Below are 21,620 nucleotides of genomic sequence, written 5' to 3' on the forward strand. Positions count from 1 at the left end.
TCCAGGCAGTGGCAGTGACAAATGCAAAAGCCCTGAAACTAGAATATTAGTTCATTTTTATGTGTGTGAAGAACATTGGGGAAGCCAGGGTAGCTGGAGCAGATTTACTGGGGGAAGAGTGGGCACTCCACAAAATCAGAGTGCTGTTGCAAACAAGAGAGAATGGATGCTATGTGATTGAAAACAGCATTAGCGCATACAGGATATGTGGAGGAAATTCATAAAAGAAATAAATGCATAGATAATGTCTGTGATTTAACCCCAGGAGTTGAACGCCTTAACTCCAAGGAGTTGAACAGGAGATGGGATGGAGCTTAGACTTTCCATTTAATATGCTTCTCTACATTTTTTTTTAATACCAAGTCTATATTTCATTTTTAAAGTTTATTTAAACAAAGGAATGAGTACTCATAGAAATGTACCTAGGTATGGGCACAAGAATACTTATTTCTTCACTTATAATAAGTAGGGAACTGCTTTTCATAATAATAATAAGTAGGGAACTGCTTTTAGAAAATGGACTATGCATAGAAGGCAATATAAAGATAATGATAAAATACATCTACATACTGGTGTGGAAAGAGGCCTACAGTCTAGAACTCAAAACACTGGAGCAAGAAATTTATCTTATAGATGTAATTGAGTAAACGTGTCTGTTTATTTATGTGCCAATGTACAAAATTCCTCCAAAAAGTTGTTCCTGCAATAATAGCAAAACGCAATGGAAACTATCTGTTCAAATTATGGAACAGGATAAAAAAAGCTAGCACTCTAATGCTAACCTATTAAACAGTCATTTAAAATTACTGCATAGATCTGTATTTAGCATGAATGATGTGAAGTATATTTTAAATTGATAAAAAGCAAGTTTTAAAATTGCAGATGTGGAAGAATACACTTTTTCTTTTTAAAGAGAGGGAGAGAGAACAAGCAGGGGAGAGGGGCAGAGGGAGAGAAAGAAAATCTTAAGCAGGCCCCATGCTCAGCACGGAGCCTGACGTGAGGCTCAATCCCACAACCCTGGGATCAGGACCTGGGCTGAAATCAAGAGTTTGAAGTTCAACCTACTGAGTCACCCAGGTGCCCCAGGAGGATTCACTTTTTATAAAATATCCTAGAATATAAGCTCCATGAAAGGAAGGACTTTCATTTTAGAACTGTATTTTCTATACCTGGTTCCTACAGCACGGCTTACACACAACAAATACCTGTTAAAGGTTTAGAGAATAAATAAAAATGTGCACCCACACACAAAAACACAAAACCACAGGACCTGTCACAATATGTTAACAGAATTTATCTTAAACTAATAGCATTTACGTGGTTTTTACTTTTCTTCAGACTTATCTACTTTTCCTAACTTTAAACATTAACATATATCACGTAACCAAAATACCACTCTCATTTAATGTTTATTTAGAGGATTCAAAGTCTCAATACATTTCAAGGCTAAGAGTTTAGAAAACACCTAATGTTGAGAATAACTACGATTCATCGTTTTCTGCTCAGGACTCAAACAGGGTTGGTTCACTCAGCAGGACCACTGACTTCTACTGGGTAGAAATGGTAGACTTCTACCATTTCAAGGCGCTGAGAAGGGGAGACTGAACAAATAAAAGGTAAAACCCAAGCAGAGTTTCTGAGCTGGATCCTAGAAGGCATGCAAGGTATAGATAGCCCCAATCATTGGGGAACTTGATGAGTATGGTTATTCTTGTTTTACTTTTTGAGGCTGTGCTTGCAAGTTAGGCAACTGCCTCTTGTGGACTCTCCAGTTAGGGTTCCCCAGGCGTGGGTGTGATGTGCACACGTACAATCAATTACGCATTTTCTCGTGAAAAATGATGCCTTCGTGAAAAAAGCAAGAACAAAATATGGACTTGCCAGTCTGCCTGAGCAGGAATAAGGCAGAGGCTTTGCATTTCCACTGGGACCAGGAAAGAGCAGTTGGAGCTGGACCAAAGTGAGTTGGCTGTTTCTTTAATAGAAGGTTTAAAAAAAAAAAAATCTAGACAGACCTACCTTCATCACGAGGCTATAGGGATACCTCTGTTGTTGTTGTTGATGTTTTGTTTTGTTTTTGTTTTATTTTGTTTTTTACCTCACAGAATTCATAAGAAATTTAAGAAGACTTTTCCTGGACTTGTATAACTTCTACAGCCTGAAGAGCTGTGAACTAAAATCATATGAACCCCAGGCTTTCTGGAGCTGTTTCTTCCTTTTTCAAAAAATCTTATTTTAGCTATGTGCCTTTAATTGAATTTGTTGTACACTGTGTTTGATCTTTTTGTTGTTCTATTATTTCCTTTAATTCTTTTTTTTTAAATGTGTATTTATTTTTGAGACAGAGAGAGAACACAAGCAGGAGAGGGGCAGAGAGACAGGGAGACAGAGACTCTGAAGAAGTAGGCTCTGTGCCGTCAGCACAGATGTGGGGCTCAAACTCATGAGATCATGACCTGAGCCAGAGTTGGACGCTTAACCAACTGAGCCACCCAGGTGCCCTTCCAACTCCACTTTTTCGGTCTGTGGTCATGGACAAGTTGCTTAACCTCTTGGAGCCTTAGTTTCCTCATATGTAAAATGGATATAATAGTAACAGCTCTCTCCTAGGCTTGTTGTGAAAAACAAATCATGCAAAGGCTTGAAATAGGATTTTTGTGTTATTTTCACATTCTCAAATGTAAGTAAAACACTCATCTCTGAAGACATCATTAAACGTAAGTCACTTTTTGCATCTCTGATCATTTCTGGGAATCCTTTCCTAGGATGGGAATTCCTGGTTAATGTCTATTTGTGTTTGATACCTTAGCAGAGTTTTATAAAAATAAAAAAAAAACAGGGAATTCAGGCCTCAAGAGACAATAGTGAGAGGAATATATTCTATGAAAAAAAATTAGTATTTTTCATTTTGGTTGGTCTTTTGGTCACTCTCCCAACATTATAGAGTAGATTCACCCACTTCCTCTAAATTTGAAGTCTTCCTAAAGAAGAAGTCTTCCTGTCCTTAAATTGAAGTAATTCGGTCCGTTCACAGGTCAAAATTAGCTAGTAACATATCAACATGTCTATTCTGGGGACCACTCAGATGACCTACTAGAATCATATTTTCTTTTTCAGTTAAGGATTCTCATTTTGCTTTTTGAAGAGAAAAGTGATTTAAACAAAAATCTAGGCTTTTTCCTCCATACAACTTTTGAAAACTCATAGGAGCACAAGGAATAGGTAAGAGAGTCCTTTCTGGAAGGAGCCTTATTGCAGCCCCCAGGCATAATTTTATTAAGCAGTTTAACTAACTACTTAATTAGGCAATTAAGTAGTTTCATCAACCAATTGTCAATTTCCTCAGGTACACTTTCATTCATCCTATGTTTTGATTGAAAATGTTAGTATATCTTTAGCTGCCTGCTTTCCACAACATCGAAGAAAGGCCATAGGCTTTGTCCTGAATTCTTAATTACTAATCCTAGAATTCTCTACCCATCATAGCAGACAAAGAGAAAATAAGGAAAGGAAGAAAGCATCTTCTGGTTTTTCCCTACTTGGAAAATCCTTTCACAAGACCCACTTCTACATAAATCTTTGAATCTTTAAACTACATATAAACGTTATTTTGGATTAAATTGCATTAAACTCATGAAAAAATATTTCATTGACTCCCAGCAGTTTTAAATGTAGATTCTGTGGTGGGTTTATATCTTGAGACAACGCTTCATTCAAGGACACTCAAGAACTTCCATCTATGCTGCGTTTGCTGCCCTCCTGTGGCTGTCCTGGATCCTAACAACCTGCAAAGCCTTTTTTGTCCCTCTGCCCGTCTCCCACTTTGTCAATGGCTTTCTCTGCCAGTGAGCCTCCTCCTGACTGACTCTCCTCTATGGTATCTGAAGGAATTCAGTCCTTCAATGACTCATCCAGATTCATGGCTCCATTTTGACCCAAGACTGTAATGTTATCCTCTGCTAGACTCCTATCTCCTTTCCGGCCTCGATTCTCCCACGTGTGACTAAATGCTTGCTTCCTCTTTGATGGAGAGTATACATTGTTAGTAATGGTGCATTCGGTGAGGTGATCATTTGTTTCAAAATGATATTTTCAGTCCTTGCTTATCATCTGGTCCTTCATCGGCCAGCTTATCAGGCTGGACACATTTTTTAGCAAAGCTTGGCTTGTTCACTGAGCATTTAATAGGCATTTCTGGGGCTACTTATTCTAGGGGGGGTCTTTTCCCAGAAGCCCTTTTCCTATGTTTTTGTCTTTCCCACCATCCAGTTAAATATGCCTTTTCCTGGTTCAGAGAAGCTCACAAAGATTTTTATCTCCAGTCTAAGGAAGGTTTCTAATTCAGAGTCACTTGCCAAAATGAAATGCCTGATGCAGTTTATGGGAAATTAATCATTTAGCTTTTCCTGGCACTTTCTCAAGTTTTTGGAAATGATTTCCTCTTCTCTCCCAATGGAAACAGCTTTTTAAAATTAAAATTGAAAAATATTTACGAGGGAAGATGCCAATTTCATTAAAAGCTAAAGACAACATTAAAAATGGGCTCATAAGGGCGCCTGGGTGGCGCAGTCGGTTAAGCGTCCGACTTCAGCCAGGTCACGATCTCGCGGTCCGTGAGTTCGAGTCCTGCGTCAGGCTCTGGGCTGATGGCTCAGAGCCTGGAGCCTGTTTCCGATTCTGTGTCTTCCTCTCTCTCTGCCCCTCCCCTGTTCATGCTCTGTCTCTCTCTGTCCCAAAAATAAATAAACGTTGAAAAAAAAAATTAAAAAAAAAAATGGGCTCATAAATGGGGTGACACAGAGATCTCAGGATAAGGACAGTTGCCTACTCATTGTCTCTTAACTAAACACACCAGTACTAAAAATGCAGGTAAACTGGATACATGACACAATACTAGTGAGTTAGCAATTCAAATGGATACTAAATTCTAGTATTCTCTACCTCTGTGAGCAGGTCACTTAAGCTATCAGTGCCTCAGTTCACTCACCTTTAAAGTGGAGATAATAGGGGCGCCTGGGTGGCGCAGTCGGTTAAGCGTCCGACTTCAGCCAGGTCACGATCTCACAGTCCGTGAGTTCGAGCCCCGGGTCAGGCTCTGGGCTGATGGCTCGGAGCCTGGAGCCTGTTTCCGATTCTGTGTCTCCCTCTCTCTCTGCCCCTCCCCCGTTCATGCTCTGTCTCTCTCTGTCCCAAAAATTAAAAAAAAAAAAAAAAAAAAAGTTGAAAAAAAAATAAAGTGGAGATAATAAGGGGTGCCTGGGTGGCTCAGTCGTGTGGGCATCTGACTTCGGCTCAGGTCATGATCACAAGGTTTGTGGGTTTGAGCCCCATGTCAGGCTCTGTGCTGACAGCTCAGAGCCTGGAGCCTGCTTCGGATTCTGTGTCTCCCCCGCTCTCTGCCCCTACCCTGCTCACTGTCTGTCTTTCTCTCTAAAAGTAAGTAAACATTAAAAAAAAATTAAAATGGAGGTAATAATATACACTTTTAAGGGCTGTTATAACAAATATGTGGTATTTTTGCAAACTATAAATTGGGATACAAATATCAAATAGTATTGTTTACACCCCATCATTTTGGAGATAAAATTAAAAGAAAAGCTACATCAAAACAGCCAACCAACAAAGATCCTCCTCTAATAGGTTCTTTATAAAACTTAAGCAACTAGGAACTGATAATTCATACAAATACATTTTATTCCAGACAGTTTCCTGTATTTTTCTGCCATAAATGCAAGAATATTTGTAGTGTGAACAACTGATGGTCTCTTACATTGAAGGAAAACTTCTAAGTACGAGTAGACTTTAGGTTGAAATTCACAAAGCAATGAAATTGGATTTTAGGGAGAAAATAGGGTAATGCCTAGTTAGATACTGTCACAAGAGTCTCTGGCCAGTCTGAGTCTAGTTGATTTTAAGGCAAAAGATTGATTTGATCATCGTACTGGAGAAGTGATCGTCTTACTAGAGGAAATATGATCTAAAAGGCGAGAGCATCATCTCAGAATTAATAAACTTCTCTACATGACCTGGAGAACACAATCGGGAATTGCCTTCCCAATTCCTATGCTATTCGCTTCCATGTGCAACCACCTTGTGTTGTCAGACTTCATTCTGCACAACTGCTAACTTCCGCTCACTCACTTGGGTCTTACGAAGCCTTAAACTGTCATTGTAAGAGTTCGATTCTATAATGGCTCGATTTAAACACTGCAGTTATTTTTGGCACAGTAGCCTTGCCAGATAATATTTTAAAAGAAGCAGAGCCCCTTTTACAACCAATCCCACATGGAATTCCAATTTATAAAAGAGTTCAAAGGAAGCTGCTCCAGTTGAAATAGGAGTTGAGGAAGAGTCTAGATCTCTCTGAGATTCTCCCTCAGCTCTCTCTCCCATCTTCCAACAGTGGCTCTCACGCAAACTTCAAGGATCTTTAAGACTCTAGGAAACACAGGTTGGAAACATTGTCTATGCTACAGTCGGGTGGTTTTCTAAATAAGAAATTAGGATAATTTCTAAAATTAGGATAAACTCTAAAATAAAGGAAGGCATCATGAGAGAAACCAAATCAGTCTCTAGAAAGGAGAATGCTTGGGAAGGGGAACAAGGGAACTTTCCAAAGTAATAGTAGTGCTCTGTACCTTGACCGGGTGTAAGTGTAAGCATTTCTCAAAATTGAACTGCACACTTAGGATCTCACAATATGCCTCAATAAAAGAACAAGGCTAGAGCCAGGCTGCAGCTATTAAGTCCCAGATAAATGCTGATTCGTGTTCACTTAACTAAAAAGATGCTCTGTCATTTCAATGGGTTTCATCTATAAAGGTCAAGTTCATGTTTATGGAGCACCACAAATTTTTGGCTAGTTAATACTATAATTCCAAATCAAGTAACACAGTCCAGTGCATCAGCTCAGGGGTTGCAGTTATGTACCAGTATTTAATCTCGAGTCTTTATTTATATTTGATCAAGATAAAGAAGGATGTTACAAGCCCTTATTAAATTTATTAATGCTTTGCATCACGTAATTATGGTGAGAGCTAATACTGGAGCACCCTAGAGAGCATTCCTAGAAAAATGATTCCATAAAAACAGCCTAGTTTCAGGTTAAAGTGAAGCATTAATTCTCAAGTGGTATTAGGTTAGGAGTTTCATTCCAAAACAGTGGTCCGTATTCATGTTGGTTCTTATACACATTTGTGAATCTGATGAGATGGAAACCTTTCTCCCTCAGATACGTGCACGCATGTGTACACACACACGCACACACACGCACGCACACACACACACTAAATGTTGGATACATTTCAGAAACTTACATTCCCTGAAGCCTATTCATGAATTCAAAGAATTCCTTCACTGAATATTTTCTCAGCTTCAGAAAGTCTCATTGGAGAATAATCACTATAGTTTGGTAGAATAACAAAAAAGTTGTCCAGGGGGCAATGATTTGATGCTCTGTTCCTGAGTGGGTTTATTGTTGTTGTTATTATTGCTGAGAAATTTATTTTCTACAAATTGGCTCGTGTCTATTAAAGGAATACCTAAGATGTGTGCAGCATTGTTTGATTTTCAGACACTGGCATAAATGCCGTATGATTTACCTTGGGGATTTTACATAATAGACATCTATTGAATCAAATCTTAAACCCATACGATTTTCCCAACAATGCTAGAAGATTTCAGTCTCATTCATGGATGGGAAACCTTAGGTACAGAGATATCCAAGCTGATATCCAAGCTGAATTAGTGAGTCAATACAAGATTAAAAAAAAAAAAAAAAAAAAAGACTGAATCCTTGCTCTGGTACTGGCCCCTTTTCTTTTGGCTATGTTGCCAACCAAATGTTTTAAATAAATAAATAGCAACAACAATAATAGAACAGTTACCATTTGTTGAGCAGTTTCAAGCATTAAGCTACGAAATGCTCAAAAAATCCACTCGGAGCAATAATTTTGAAATCAGAATTTTAAATGTGGATTCACACTGAATGATGATCTTTAAAAAATAATGTGAACATATTCTTCATCATCTGGTGATTGTCTTAACACTGAGTGTCGCTACTTCATCTTAGTGTTTGAGCTCACGCTTATCCCCGCCACTGTGCTCATGCTGTGTGGAAACTAAATAATTTCATGGCATCCTACACAAAGAAAGGTTTCTGGCGGTCCAACTGGAGAAATGTAATGACAGATCTGTGTTCACGGAGCACAGAGTAGCTTGAGAAATGTGCTCAAAAAAATCCTTGTTGTTGATTGAATAGTTTTGAAAATAATATTTAACTTTTCTTCCCGAATGCCAATTTAGCAGCAAATGTTATAGTAAGTGTAAAGAAATTCTGTTCCCACTTCCAGAACTAAATGGATTAAATTCCTATTTAATGTGGATTTCAATCCCCTAAAAATATTAACCTTGATGCTAATCTTTAGCAATTAATAAAAATTGGCATGTAAGAATTTCTTGCTTACAGAATTTTGACAAATTACAACATTTGACTAACTCGCACTATCAAACAAATCCTTGGAGTTTTAAATTTCAGTTTGTACAGCACATTTATGCAAGTAAGCCTTTTCTGCACTGGAAACAAGTGAAGCCAGAATGTTGCAAGTTATAGAACCTGACACGAAGCCTCATCATTTTAAAATTAAATTCAACATTAGTGTCAGTGAACCTTATCTGTCATGTTAAATGAATGCTATTAACTTATATTGTGTTTTTATTTGCTTTATGTGTTATGATATTAATATTTATTGTTGAATAGGCCTGTAAGCGTAAATTACTTATTTCTAGTTTTAGGTTTTTATGCTTGAGTAATATCACAATTAAAATTCTAAATCGGGTCTTCCGGCGGAAGCTGCTGCGAGGCCCGCACCAGCAACCTCGAGCCGGCGCGTCTCCCTATCGTTGGAAATGGGGTCTCTGACCTCTGCGCTGTGCCCCTCCATCTCCCCAACGCCCAGAGACCCAAAAGGCGAAGGTTGAGGGTGGGGTGGCAGCCCAGCCACTGTCCTGCCTGTAAACCAGTCTCTCTGCCCCTCATCTAGAGGTAATCGCTCTCATGTTGGTCATTGAGCTCCTCCGTCGTTCCTCTCCACTCCCACTTTAAAGTGCTTCTCGCTTTTCAAACTCATTAGGTTATGTATTACACGTTAGACGCTGGAGGTTCCTGGACTCTTAAAAAACAAAAAAAATTAGCCACCAAAGAATGAAAAACCACTCCCTATATTTGATAAATATCAGATGATTATTTTGCCAAAGATTAACACAGATTTTCTTCAGATAACTGGTTCTTAATCTTTTTTGGCAGTGGGGAGGACGGTGCATGGGATTCCTTTGAGGATCTGATGAGAACCATGACTCCCCAGAAGAACGCACAATTTCACAAACAAGTGTTATGAGGTTGACAGACCTGGGACTTTTTTTTTTTTTTTTAAATAAATGTTTTGATGGGTAGGATGGTAAAAAAGAGGGAGATATGAAGAGGAGGAGAGACCAAAGCAAAAGGGAAATACTGCCAATATAAAGTGGCAGAATTCCTTTCAAATACATGATGTCTGCGTAAGTACAATGACGAGGGGATGTTTTAATTTACAGAAATTGGCCTGCAAAAAATTTTGGAGACATCTTGTATTTTTTTCTAATCCTGGTAAAATGGAGGACATCAGCAGAAGTTGGAGCATATCTAAGTTGTAAAATGGACATAAGGACATCACCAATAAGCTGGACTCCAGAAATCTCTGTCTAGGATTTTATTAGACTGCTTTTCTCCCCCCAATATACCTGTTTCGGAAGATTGAGACAAAAAGGCACAAACTCACATTAAATAAACAAGGTAATCTAAAAAAAAAATAAATAAATAAAATTCTAAATCAATATTTGAGAGGTCTAAGACTAGATTTCCTTTACAAGGGCTCTACATATTACTCAAGTCTGAGAAACATAGGTCCAGGTTAGCACTGGTTAATTTATCAGTATTGTTGAGATATATTTTTGCCACGTAGGTATCTAATTTCTCAAGTTTATGTACAAGGGTACCATGAGAAAGTTTGTCAGGTATCTTGATGAAACCAATACATTTTTGGTGCCCTTTTAAGCATTTTGGGTACATTTCTGGCACTCAGGTGATCTTTTCATTTAGTGATGCTATAAAAAATAATAAATTTTGGAATAAAGCTTGGGGGATAACTCGGTCTCTCTAGAGACTCAGGGAAAGCCATATTTGTTTCATGTGATTCACTCTGAAACCCATTCTTCACCACAGAGAAGACAGAAGACAAAATGGAACATAAGGAGCTTTGATTTTGGGTAGGAAAGGGCCACAGAGAGAGATGATCTCAACACTGGGCTAGGGGGTCCACTCTCTTTTTCTCTCCGTCTCTTCCTCTGGTAGGAAGCATGATGCGGCCATGTCAGAATGGCTAAAATTAACAACTCAGGAAGCAACAGATGCTGGCAAGGATGTGGAGAAAGGGCAACACTTTTGCACTGCTGGTGGGAATGCAAACTGGTGCAGCCACTCTGGAAGTTCTTCAAAAAGTTCAAAATATAGCTACCCTATGACCCAGCAATTGCACTACTAGGTATTTATTGAAAGGATACAAAAATGTTGATTCGAAGGTGCACATGCACTGTTTATAGCAGCGCTATATACAGTAGCCAAATTATGGAGAGAGCCCAAATGTCCATCGACTGATGAATGGATAAAGAAGATGTGGTATATATATACAATGGAGTATGACTCGGCAATCAAAAAGAAGGAAACCTTGCCATTTGCAACAACATGGATGGAACTAGCGTGTATTATGCTAAGCGAAATTAGTCAGAGAAAGACAGATATCACATGATTTCATTCATATGTGGAATTTAAGAAACAAAACAGGTGAACATAGGGGAAGGGAAGGAAAAATAAAATAAGGTAAAAACAGAGAGGGAAGCAGGGTGCCTAGGAGGCTCAGTCAGTTAGGCATCTGACTTCAGCTCAGGTCATGATCCCACCGTTCATGATTTTGAGCCCCACATCAGTATCTGTGCTGACGGCTCAGAGCCTGGAGCTTGCTTCAGATTCTGTGTCCCTTTATCCCTCTGCCCCTTGCCCACTCATACTCTGTCTGTCTCTCTCAAAATATAAACATTAAATTAAACAGAGATGGAGGCAAACCATAAGAGACTCTTAATTATAGAGAACAAACTGAGGGTTTCTGGAGGGGTGTGCGGTGGGGGCATGGGCTAAATGAGTGATGGGCATTAAGGAGGGCACTTGTTGGGATGAGCACTGGGTGTTACATGTAAGTGATGAATCACTAAATTCTACTCCTGAAACCAATACTACATTATATGTTAACTAACTTGAATCCGAATTAAAAAAAATAGAATAAAATAAAATAACCTGGAATCTTAATAGCCAGTTAAACTTATTGTTAACATTTTGTTGTGTATCCCTCATAGGTATAATTTAAACAACAAAAAAGACCTCTCATAGTCTTTAGTAACAATTATTTTAGGATTGTGTAATATTGTGCAATAACAAGTATCACATTTATTTACCTCATAGGGGTGCTCAATATCTTCCCATTTTTTTCCTTTTCTTCCTTCTCCTTCAACTCTTCTTCCTCTTCTTCTTCCTCCTTTTTCCTACTTATAAAGAGATCTGTATTAAGCACCCTTGTAAATAAATCTTTGCACTCGCCTAGGATTATTTCCTCAGAGTCCATTTCTAGGAATAAATAATTGTGGCTTAAAAAAAAAAAAAAGAGTATGTTGCCTCTGCTGTAGGCCAATATCTGCCTGTATCTTAATCACCAACTACAAGTAGCTGTAGTGTTCTGCCTCCTTCTGGAAAGCGGTCACATCTACCCATTCTAGGTCCTGAAATGGGGATTCTATTACAGGTTCAGATTCTAGTCTCTGCCAGTCTCTGGGCACAGGCCCCATGGACATGAAACTTCACCTCTGTTTTCTGGTCTCCTTTGAGGCTATGAGTCCCCAGGGAAACTATCATGCATGGTGGCATAGTATAACTGACCCATTGACTTTAATTCTTCCCAGCTCCTATCCCAGCCTGCGCTATACTGTGGCTATTCTAAACCTCAGAACTAACAGAATTCCCATATTTGGTCTCTCCTAGCCATAAGACCTGCGAGGGCAAGAACCTTGTTCCTTTTGCTTATCTTATTATTTTGAGCATCCAGCTTGGTACCCAGCATATAGTTGGCTTTCAATAAATACTTATTAAATGAATGAGTAAATGAATGCACGTCTTGAAACACGTCCGAACTTACCAATTAAACAGAGACCTGAAGCATTTTTTTCCCACTTCAGAAACACAGATGATTTTTTTTAATGCCCAGGTTATTTCATTTGTGTGGTCTCTGAATCCAACAACTCTTTGCTTGTGGTCATTCTAGCTTCTAAAGGACTAAAACAAAGGCTTTCCTCACACCTTTCTCAGTCGCGGAGCAGGAGGAAATGCAATACTCCCAGGGCCTGGAAGCCGGCACCCTGTCTGTTCCAGGAGGTTAAAGAGAGGGGGTTCCAGCTGTCCAAATAGTGGAGGCAGAGACCTCTCCTTTACCTCAACACTGGAGGGAATTTTACTTTATTCTGCTCAGAAGTCCAGAAGTCCAATGTGAACACAAAATAGGATTTAAAAATCTGTTCCCAGGAAGACTTGTGTAATTACAGTAACCATACCACTTGTTCTCACTCTCTCCTTCCATAGAGCTACGCCCCAACCCCTTGCCCATTGTCACACTTGAGCACAATGTACCCATGTACTGAAGTAATCTTATTTTTGCCCTTGCTTGAAAATGCATCCGTAATTTTGCTCATGTTCATTCTCATTTCAAATAAATTTTCCAGAATGAAAGGGCGTGATTATGATCTAACTCTCAAATCTCTACTGGAAATTCAGATTACTCACCAGGAATCCAGGACCTTCTCACACCAGAAAAATCTAATTTCTTGCTATAAAAAGCCGCACTGTCGGGTGGCTCAGTCAGTTAAGCATCCAACTTTGACTCAGGTCAGGATCTTGTGGTTCGTGAGTTCAAGCCCTGCATGGGGCTCTGTGCTGAGCCTGCTTCAGATTCTGTATGTCTCCCTCCCCTGCTGGCTCTCTCTCTCTCAAAAATAAATAAACGTTGAAATAAATAAATAAAAGGCTACACCGTCATTAAAAAGTGACATATTTGAGGAAAGTTAGCCTAACCAGAAATAGAGTGATTAATCACACCTAGCCAACATCTCATCTTAACATAAAAATTATGTCAAATTTTCAGTATCCCATTGTGCGTCAGGATGTTAAGAGTATTTTCAAATAAAAGGCCACAGCCATATTCCTGGTCCTGCACACCACTTTTCATCAAGCAGTAGAATCTACTTTCCTTCCCCTTGAAGTTGAGGTGACCACTGTGAATGTCGCCTAAACAAAGACAACACGGCAGAGGTAACACTGCAAACTTCCAAGGCAAGATCACAGGAGTTCTCTCTGGCTCTCAGTCTTGGGACATTCACTCTTCCAACCCAAGGATGACATTGTGAGGAAGCTCAGGCCACAAGGGGAGGTCACATGTAAGTGCTCTCGCTTGACGGCCCCCCAGTCAGACTCAACTGACGGCAGCATCACCACCAGAGCTAAGAGTGAGCAAGCCTTGAGCCTGCAGGTGATTACAGGCCTTGTTTTCAAACCGCCCCACCTGAAGCCCGAATGAAGCAGGAGCAAGCTATTTCCACTGCGCCCCACCTAAACGACAGGGCAAAATAATAATTGTGGTTATTTCCAGCCACAACACCTTGGGTTGTTTGTTACACAATAGACAACCAGACCAGTCAAATACTATATTATCTCAATCCTGTGTTCATTTAATCCTCCTAACAACTGAAAGGTAGGTATGATTAACTCCATACTGCCAGCGAATAAACAGGCATTGTGCTAAGCTCTGGAAATACATTAGTGAAGATGGCTGACATGTTTCCTGCCGTCACAAGCTTGCAGGGCACACTGACTATGTTCCTTTCCTTTAGAACCATAAGCCATTGGGGGCGCTCCTGACCCTTCACCCCTTCACTATACATACAAGAACAGAAATCATGTGTTTCCCTAAACATTGTCTTAATCATAATACTCTCCCACAGGAATAAATTAGATCATGTGTTTCTCTTGGCTTCAGATGCAGCCTGTGTGTGTGTGTGTGTGTGTGTGTGTGTGTGTGTGTGTGTGGTGTCCTTGCATTAGAATTTTACAGACTGAGTCTTAAATGATAATGGTTGGCTTCCTATTTTTCATTTGATCCTCTTAAATATGTTTTAAACTTTCTTATTATTCAACACGAATGAATACACAAATAAAACTATATTTATAAAATCTACAATATAAAACCTAAATACATGCTTATTGAAGGAAAGTTAGAAAATACAATTAATACAAAACTAAAATTATACAAAAGTGACAATATGGACATAGGCATCCAGAAATTTGTTATGCCTACCTACGTATATCTCTGTCAAATGGTGGAATATTGCTGAGGGACACAAGACTTGTAATTTCTTGCATTTTAACCTCATTCACATTAGTACTAGAAATGAAATGATGGATGCTTAAAAATCAATGCAAGTAAGGGGCGCCTGGGTGGCTCAGTCGGTTGAGCGTCCGACTTCGGCTCAGGTCATGATCTCATGGTCCGTGAGTTCCAGCCCCGCGTCGGGCTCTGTGCTGATGGCTCAGAGCCTAGAGCCTGTTTCAGATTCTGTGTCTCCCTCTCTCTCTGACCCTCCCCCATTTGTGCTCTGTCTCTCTCTGTCTCAAAAATAAATAAACGTTAAAAAAATTTTTTTTTAAATCAATGCAAGTAAAATCAACTTGACTTTGAAAAGTGTGATGAGTCTAAAGAGGACTCCCTTCAATTATTTTTTATTTTCTTTCACTTCAGGAAAGTAAGATAATTCAAATAGAGTATCCCTAATGTTACAGGACTCCTCAACCTCTTGGCTTATGTGTATTCCTGTATATTTACAATTATCTCAGATTTCCAAGTTCATTAACACATCTGCTGTGACTTTGAAGCCTTGGCTATGGAAGTTGTACTTCACCCATTAGCAACATCCCACATTCTCAGATGGCAACCTCTGGATTCCGTTTTAGCTGATTGTGGCAATCTGGGTTTCATTATTTAAGAGAGATAAGATGACAGATTGGGCTGGTTCCCACTATCTCAGAATAGCAGCCTTAAGTATTTGGAAAATGTGAACGCAAAAATATTTAGGGATTTGAAGAGCGAATGCTGTTTGCTGTCTGAAAGAGAAAAAGCAGAAGATTATCACCCACACAGTGTTGATATTGGGTTTTATCTTCCTGAAACAAGCAGACTATGGGTGAAAGAGTCTGGTGCCATTTACCGTGAGACTGGGACTTAACTCATATCTCCAGCATCTCCCATTTGTTTCCAGCATCATGTTTAGTTAATAACAGTAGAATCTGGGTACCAACATGTTTTTAGTAAATACTGTCCAGATCTGCCAGCGATTTCAGCTGCTCATGGCCATGTAGAAATAGAAAGCAGGAAAAGCAATGAAGAGGAAAAGAGCTTTCAGTGAGGGAATGTTCAGAAAGGTTTCATAGGTTACAGTTCAACTGTGAATTTCAACTTACTGCACCTGTTCTCTTACAGTATTCACACATTAATGAAGAAATGATCCTGGAAAAGAAATCATTTTGGATTATCTTTTTTTTTTTAATCACATGGAGGGTTATTTTTATTTTTTTAATGTTTATTTATTTATTTAGAGACAAAGAGAGAGAAAGCAGGAGCAGAGGAGGGGCAGAGAGAGAGAGAGAGAGAGAGAGAAGGAGAGGGAATCCCAAGCAGGCTCCACACTGTCAGCACAGAGCCTGACATGGGCCTCAATGTCGCCAACTGGGAGATCATGACCTAAGCTAAAATCAAGAGTCAGACACTCACCCGACTGAGCCACCCAGGCAAACCTGAGTGATATTTTTAATATCCAATGGCTCATATCTTACAAGCTTTATTTCTAAAAAGAATTCTATTTTCAACTACTAAACATGGCTCTACACTTAAGGGACTGTCTTCCTTCAGCAGTGAATGGAAGCCATGCACGTTAGGTCTTAGCTCTAGCAAAGATCAGTCCTCAGGAAGCCTGCATTCTTGCCATCCCTCATATGATACTCCGCATTTAAATTAGACCACCCAAATGGAATAGAAATGTGACCAGCAGTCATAAGCGTAGTAGAAAATATAAAGCCAAAATTGAATGACCCAAGAGATAGTTGCCGTTTATACTCTCTGCTTCCTCATGGTGTTACATGTGCATAAATAAAAGTACCAAAGATAGGAACAGAAGGACAGATTGAACAGCTGGCAAATGTATGACAAATCTATAGTCAACTCACCTTCTGATTTCATTTCAGTTCTTTGCACCGAACGGTTCTAGTTCTATAGCAATTCATAAGCTTATGGGAGAGTCATTATCTTGCTCTGCAACACTAACTCATTTTGGGGTGAAATAGGCAGTGAGATTGCAGGTTACAACAGTTGAACAAAGGAAAGCCAATTCAATATTATTTTTATCTGACTGGGCATTTTAATGTCACTGGGAACAAAAGAGTTCTCCTCTTCCCTTTTCTTAACTGTGACCATCAAGGAAGACTTAGAAATGCTATTATAATTATGGCTTACGTTTCATAATTTCTTGATTCCCTGGAGTATATAGAAAATGAAAAGATAATGTTTTACCTTGAAAGGCTGAAATGGAAAAACCTCCTGTTCGTGAAATCTCTCTGGAATGGAGTGATTTGTGTGATTGCAATCACAGAGCCAGCTAAAATAGCATACGAATTCTCCAATGTCTTCCTTCTGTCAAAAAGAACATTTCGTTGAAACTACCTTTATAGCCTGGAATGGCTGTCTGCTTTCCAAAAAAGAGTTCTAAATGGCTATTAAGCAACCAGTAACTCTGCCTAAATGTGGAGCAATTAGAACCATTTTCAAAGTTTTGAAAGATTGTTCTAACCTCACCCCTTCCTTTGCCAAGACTTAGATGGAATCAAGAAAATAAGGGGCTTGGGGATGAATAAGACTGAAGACGTAAACGAGTCAGCGCGATGTTTGAAAGGGAAGTGTGTCCACACCTTTGGAGCAATTTTTGAATTTTTAATTATTATGATTAACTCTGGAGAATGGGATGTCATACATCACAGAACATTTCCTCCATTAAAAAAACAAAAACCCTCATCGCATCAACCTAAACCCACATCATTACGCGTCTATGCAAGGCCCATCCTTTTTAAATCATTTTTCTCCACTTTCATTCTCTGTAGTGCGGTCATCTTCTCCAATGTGCTTGATATGTGTTCATATGGATGAATAGACACTTATAAATATACTTTGTGTGTGTTAATTTACATAATGGTATTGTGGTATAGATACTCTGCAACAAAAACAACATTTTGCTTTTAAGATCTACCTCTGTGGCTCTATGCATATCAGATGCTTTGTCTCTATCACTGCGTAGTAGTCCATGGTGTGCAGTCACTGATTTCTTTATCATTTTATCTTTTATCTTTTATCTTTATCATTTTCTCTTTACCATTCTCCACTATGGCCTCAATCTCCACCACAATAAGCAACACTTGATGAATATCCTTGTACAGTCTTTCATGGATCTGTAAGAGAGTTTTTCTTTTTCTTTTTTTAACTATTGCTATTTTTTAAGTATGTTTATTTATTTTGAGAGAGAGTGTGCAAGTAGGGGAGGAGCAGAGAGAGAGGGAGAGAGAGAGAGAATCCCTAGCAGGCTCTGCCCTGTCAGTGCAGAACCCAATGCAGGCTCAAACTCACCAACTGCAAGATCATGACCTGAGCTGAAGGCGGACACTTAACTGAGCCACCCAGGTACCCCGAGAATTTTGCGAAAGTATGGATCCAGTGGGGCAACTGGGTGGCTCAGCTGGTTAAGCATCTGACGTCGGCTCAGGTCATGGTCTCGCGGTTCGTGAGTTCAAGCCCCACATCGGGCTCTGTGCTGACAGCTCAGAGCCTGGAGCCTGCTTCAGATTCTGTGTCTCCCTCTTTCTCTGTTCCTCCACCTCTCACTCTCTCTCTTCCTCTCTCTCAAAAGTCAGTAAACATAAAAAAATTAAAAACTTAAAGTATGGATCCAGGAGCAGGATTCCATAATTATATATGCCAAGCTAATTTTACTAAGTACCTCAGCCCTACCCCTCTTGCTTCTCCAGGACAGCCAGGCCAGTTTCCTCTTCCACCGACGGTACACAGTTTGCCTCCTCACATTCTCATTAATATTTGATGTCCTTCTAATTTTTGATAATTTAATGGGAATAAGGTAGCACCTTGCTGTTTTAACAATGCTGAGATTTTCCAGGGAGGTTGAGTTCATCTTGCTTGTGTGAGGATAGTTACATTAAGTACGGGCTTGCTGTTGCTTCAAAGTTTGAGAATGGGAAAGAGAGTCTGTATGAGTGTTGAGCCGAAGGAGGTGCTCCAGACAGATGTGGATGCCCAGCTTAGACTGTTCCATCAGTCCTCCCAATGATTCTGTAAACTGCACATACCATTTAATAAACCCCTTGCTGCTTAAAATAGTTAGAAGGCATTTTCTTGTTGGCAACTAAGAAGGCTGGTTTATATAGTAATCGGTACCATAAGTGGTTGCAAACCCTCAAGGAATAAAATGGGAATCAAGGATAGGTTATTCAGATAGGTTAAGTGTGAAAGCAGTGAGGGTCTGCTTCCCATTATAATATAGGTCACTACAGCATTTTATCTGTGGACTTTCATTTTTCCATATACATTTTGGAATAGATTTGATGATAGTATCAAAAATACTCTTGGATTTTTAGTAAAATCATATTGAATTTATAGAACAATTTGGGGATAATTGACATTATTACAATATTTTGTCCATCAGTGAACATCGTATGGTTTTCTATTTGGGTTTTATTTTATGACCTATAATAATATTTTTAAAAGTTCTCCATAAAAGCTTTGTGGATTTTTGTTGGATTATTTTCATTTCTGGGTGATGTCCATTTCTCCTCTAGTCCAATAATAATCCTGTTTGATATACAGGAAATTATGAACCCTATTTTGTTAACCATTATAACCACATTATATGACAACTGTAAAATAGAAAGGGAATGACAAAGAAAAATATTTTAAAACTTATGATGTATAAATATCTACTTACAGATTTTTTAATACTCTTCTGGATGATGCCTGGATTTCTAATGCATTTTCTAGTTGGTTGTTGCCTGTATAAAGAAATAGTATGAGCTAAGGATACTATCTACACTCTCTTATTCAATCAGCTTCCCAGTTTATTCAACTTTTTAAAATGTAGATTGATCTTTTCATTTTCAAATAATGACTTTCCTTTCTTCCCTTCTAACCTTTAAACTCATTTATTTCATTGCCCTATTTCCCTAAAACTCTAATGCTGTGTTGAACGGGGTCAATGATAGAGAAAGTCTAGTCTTGTCTCCAGTCTTAAAGGGAATGCATAATAAAAGAAGGATGAATAACTTTGCAATCTGGCCTCTCCATTTGCCACCCCTTTTCCAAGAATTGTCTCCCTCAGTTGTAACCAGCTGTCCTTGGAGTGTGCAGTGCTAGAGAAGGAGGGAAGGTGGGGAAGCCCAGGCCCTGTTTAGTTGTTTGCACTCATTTTATTCCTCCCCATCTCTCCTCAGCTCAAAGATCACCCTTGCATTAATCTCACTGATCTGGGCTTCTAATCTGCTGCCTCAAGTTTAGACGGAGAAGGCAAGAGCCAATCAATGCTCTCTTTCTATACCCATGCTATCTTCCATCGCCTCTTCCCTTCCGAGGCTCTTACTTCAGCTAGGACTCAGAACGGAGCCAACTTCTGTCTCTCCAGGGACTTTTCAGTTTTTCCAATATTTTCTTAGATCCACCATTTTCTTTCTCCCTTCTGTGACATCTTCAGTATTGGGTTTAGAGTAGGGCTCCAGAAATTCCTTCAGGTAACATCTTAAATTTTTGCTATCCTGGAATGTTGTCTAAAAATGAAAAGATAAGAGATAAAACTTGGTTGACAATGTAATAAGGAGGTAGCCACAACATGCATGCCTACTGCATTATCTGTGGAACGCTATGAAAGTTGGCCTCAGGTGCCTGGGTAGCTTAGTTAAGTGTCCAACTCTTGATTTCAGCTCAGGTCATGATCTCACAGTTCGTGGGTTCAAGCCCTGCATCGGGCTCCGCACTGACAGCTCAGAGCCTGCTTGGGATTCTCTCTCTCCCTCTATCTGTCTCTGCTCCTCTCCATACCCCCCGCCCCATCAAAATAAATTAATTAATTAAAAAAAAATAAAGTTGACCTAAGACTAGAAAGGAGACTAGAACTGACCCAGACCTCTGTATACCTCAAACTAAAAATAGATTTCCCTAAAATCTTGAGGGTTTTCATAAAATCTAGTGTCACAGTGCTGAAAGACACATCTTGATCCTTTGCACAGAGTGAGAATAACAGAGAAAGTGGCTGCAGCTGAAGAAGATGTACTCATATTGTATTTCCATGTGTCTAAATTCTAATTTTCAGTCTATGGGGCTAGATGTTGTGAAATTGGGTAAGAGAAAGAGGGAAGGTGACAATGGGCAGATCATACACAAAAAACTTTGGCCAGAGGTCTTTGCCCTTGAACACCAAAAACTGAGAGAGACATTTCCCAGGGCAAAAGAAACAAACAAACAGATAAGATGGCATTTGTGATAAACCTAAAAGAGCTTTGGACTGCCCATCTTGGGCCTCCTCCTTCTTCCCCACAATATTCTCTAGTAGGAAATTAGCACTCCTCCAAGATGAGCAATCATCAGACAAGTACTGATACTGGACCTGTGCACAGATATTAGATCTAAGTGGAAAAGAGGAAAGGAACATAAACAAAAGACAAATTAAAAACTCACATCACAAAGAAGATTTATTTTTTAAAAATATTTACTTATTTTGAGAGAGAGAGAGAGAGAGAAAGAGAGGGAGAGAGAGCCGGCGAGGGGTAGACAGAGAGGGAGAGAGAGAATCCCAAGCAGGCTCCGCACGGTCAGCACAGAACCCGACAGGGGGCTCAGACTCATGAGCCATGACCTGAGCCAACGTCAAGAGTCGGGCACTTAACTGACTGAGCCACCCAGGCGCCCCATAAAGAAGCTTTTAAAATGAAAATCTAAATGAGGAAAGAGTTCATTATCTCAAAGCAATTACAAATCATGTTCACTCCACACAGGAACTGCTGCTGTTGGAGTCCCTCATTTTATGTGACTCCAGGTCTTTTCTCATACCTACTCTAGGGGAAATACGTTCCTCGTCTAGCTCTTGGTGAGAGTCTCATCCACCTCCCAATCTCGGCCTTTCTAGTCTTCCCAGGCTGGTTTGTTTTTCCCATGTATGAGCCAGTCACCACACACTTGAAAGGTCCCAATGATGCTCACCTCCCACAGCCTCCATCAAATCTCTTTTGGAAGCAGAAAAATTACCAAGTAAATATACTGTATGAAAGAAAAACATAAATGTTCTAAAATTTGATTTTATGTAAGCAAAAGATAACATTAATTGCATGGATTCAA

The 21,620-nt window shown here is 39.4% G+C and overlaps 1 long non-coding RNA gene across 1 annotated transcript in view; it reads right to left on the bottom strand.

Moving 5' to 3' along the window:
- Positions 1-5,241: 5,241 nt before the first annotated feature.
- LOC147579933 (uncharacterized) overlaps positions 5,242-21,620 on the bottom strand; it is a 51,233-nt gene continuing 34,854 nt past the window's right edge. Inside the window, exons 3-6 of the long non-coding RNA XR_015252339.1 lie at positions 19,873-20,056; positions 19,225-19,288; positions 11,545-16,871; positions 5,242-5,433 (exon numbers count right to left, since the gene is read on the bottom strand). This is a non-coding gene — a long non-coding RNA (uncharacterized LOC147579933). The remainder of the gene's footprint in view (positions 5,434-11,544; positions 16,872-19,224; positions 19,289-19,872; positions 20,057-21,620) is intronic.

Source organism: Puma concolor, chromosome B3 (genome assembly GCF_028749965.1).
Source record: "Puma concolor isolate L17-30 chromosome B3, mPumCon1.1.hap2, whole genome shotgun sequence".
NCBI classification, from domain to species: domain Eukaryota; kingdom Metazoa; phylum Chordata; class Mammalia; order Carnivora; family Felidae; genus Puma; species Puma concolor.